Here is a 3360-nt window from a genome sequence, read left to right on the forward strand (position 1 = left end):
CAAGGAAAGTGATATGAAGAAAACTAGTGAAGGGAAATAAAAAAAAAAAAAAAACGTAAAAAAGTGAGAAATGTGGAAATATAATGTTCATGTGAAGGTATGACGTAAATGTGTAATGAAGTATGAAATTCATGTGGAAAAAAATCAAGGACATGTTGATATAAGGCGATAACATGGAATCAATAGGAAATGTAGAAGAAAGAAGTTCATGTGAAAGGAGGAAGTTGTGCTCATGGAAGGGAACCTCAAACACACCGAGTGACGGAAACGGACAGCGCCAAACATCCAAGGCAACAATGATATGTTTGTCATTTGCATTTATCTTTCTGTCATCCCACCACTTTTCTCTCTCTCTCTTCTTGATATACGTAAATATATGTATATATGTGTATATATACATGTATGTATATATGCATATACTTATATCGTAGACACACAAAGAATTAATCAACATCACGTAAACAAGTGAGCAAAGCGGATGCCATTTGGGCGGGTTTGGACGTGACGTCACGAAGAGCGAGGGCTCAAGCAGTCAACAGGAAAGGACGGTAAATTTGGAAAAGACGTCACCAACGCTTTTCGGGACGAAACAAGATTCGTTCGATTTCTATTGTTTTAGTTCGGTTGATTCTGGTGTTCGTTTGCATCGGAAATGGCTAGATTGTCTTTTTCATACCAGATTTGCGCCACTCTAGATATAATGCATGTGCACTATGGAATTCTCGTGCTGTAATCACGGTACCGATTTAGTCACAATATTGTTTAATGCAGGGGGCTGTGCCCCCTACAACACCCGCCCCCCAACCCCCGCCCAGGAAAAGAAAGAATCCTCCACGTATTCACGGCAGGAGAGAGCGTCGGACAGACTCGACATCTGGCGGTCCCGCATGTCGTTCGTAGTTACGAAAATTACAGTGTTGAGGGCGGGGGGGCTGCCGCCCCCACCCACGCCCAGGGAAGCAGAATCCTCCACGTATTCACCGCAGGAGCGAGCGTCGGACAAAGTCGGCATCGGGCGCTTCCGCATGCCGTTCGTACGCACGCGAAGCACCGCACAGTTAGTCACTTCAGTGAAAACAGACCTGAAACATGCCTCTGCAGCGGAGCGGCCGGGCTGAGGCTCGTCACGCCGGCGGAGCGGCTTGCGCGCGCGGAGGCGCCGGAGAGGGCTGCGTGAGCTCGAGCGACGCGACGGCCGCTCGCAGGGCACTTCAGGGTAGAACTCCGTGTTCACGTAATAGTTTCAAGCTAGCCTCATCGTCTTCAAAATAACTTTTTATAAATTGGAATGGTTTGATACCGCATCCTACACACACGGAAGACATGGCGAGACTAATTTGGAAATTGAATTTCATAGCTTCTATTTGAGCTAATGTTCATTCATTGGCTGTTTCCCTCGTGAATTCTTTCCCCATTGGCTATTAAATTAACCGCCAAACAATTAACCAATGAAATCGTGACACTGGCCGTGACGTCACAGGCGAAATAACAGGAACAGTTCGGGTACGAGAGACCCCGCGCATGCGCAGTGAAGAATTTGGTCAGTATTCCCGTAGCCCCCGTGTGAATCTCACCTCTTTTTATTTTTATTAGTATTTTTTAAAATTAAATAACTTCATTATTATTAATTTGCGAGATAAGTATATTTAATGAAAAGTGATAGTTAATTAAATATTTTCAAGTTTTGGTCATTTCAATGGTGACGTCTTTTTCCAATAATACAGAAAGTACGCTGACAAAAATAAAAATAGAGGCACCGTGACCCGAAGCGGCGAAAAATCATGTGACGGTGACACCACACGATGGACCAACAGAAACGTAATAGAAATCACGAGTGGGAAACAGCAAGCAGTTCTAATCGATCGCAATATAGATTAGAGTGTATCAGTTTGGGGAAAAGACATTAAGTCAGATGACGGGTAGGAAAGAAAAGAAAAGTGATACTGTTAAAATTTTGCTGAAACAGAAAAGTCCTGATGCATGTATCTTTCCAACTATGCGAAATGGATGTGCTAACAGCATAGGGTGTGACCGGATGAGCCCCACATCGAAAATAAAAGGATGCTCAGTGAGTAGCGTCCTTTCGGTGGTTCATCCCGGTAGCTTTTGAAGTAATTTAGTGCGCCATCGTGATGGAACATAGTAGTCAGGAATCAGAAATGGGAAACAATAACATATTTTGGTAACGGGAATTATTTTCGATCATAGTTTGGGATAGAAAGAAAGTGAGGATTTTTCTGAACATATGAAATAACTCGATTATTAAATTTGACTTCTGTGGCGACATTTAATGGAAATAGATAGGTTAGTTTGTGAGTGTTCTCAAATAGTGTACTCATGTGTTTTCTAAGATGGATAGCGCAACGGAAGCGTGCAGGCAGTGGCAAGTCCTGCCGTTGTCCGTCAGAGCGTAAGATAGTTTTTTTGTCTATCACGTGATTAATTTTGTCATGATTATTAATCTTAATTGCTTGATATTTGACTAATGCAATAACGTGGAAATACAACTTTGGTCATATTAAATTATGTTTTTTTTTAAATTCTTTTAGAATAAAATTCAATTCACAGAGCATGTCTATTTAATCCAAGTTTTTGCTTCTCCATTTCGATCATTATTCTCTTGTGTAATATCTAATTGTGTGTGTGTGTGTGTGTGTGTGTGTGTCTGTGTGTGTCTGTGTGTGTGGGTGTGTATAAATATGTATATATATGCAAATGTATATATATGTTTGTGTGTGTATTAGAATATATATATATATATATATATATATATATATATATATATATATATATATATATATATATATATATATATATATATATGAATATTGTATATATGCGTATAAATATATACATATATATATATATAGATATATATATATAAATATATATATATATATATGTATATATATATATATATTTATATATGTATATATATATATATATATATATATATATATATTTATATATATATATATATATATATATATATATATATATATATATATATATATATATATACACATACATACATATATGCATACATACATACATACATACATGTGTGTGTGTGTGTGTGTGTGTGTGTGTGTGTGTAAATACATACATAAATACATACATACATACATACATATATATATATATATATATATATATATATATATATATATATATATATATATATATATATATATTATGTATGTATGTATTTATGTATGTATTTACACACACACACACACACACACACACACACACACACACACATACACACACACACACACACATACATATATATATATGTATATATATATATATATATATATATATATATATATATATATATATATATATATATATATA

This window comes from Penaeus vannamei, chromosome 41 (genome assembly GCF_042767895.1).
Source record: "Penaeus vannamei isolate JL-2024 chromosome 41, ASM4276789v1, whole genome shotgun sequence".
In the NCBI taxonomy this organism is placed as follows: Eukaryota; Metazoa; Arthropoda; class Malacostraca; order Decapoda; family Penaeidae; genus Penaeus; species Penaeus vannamei.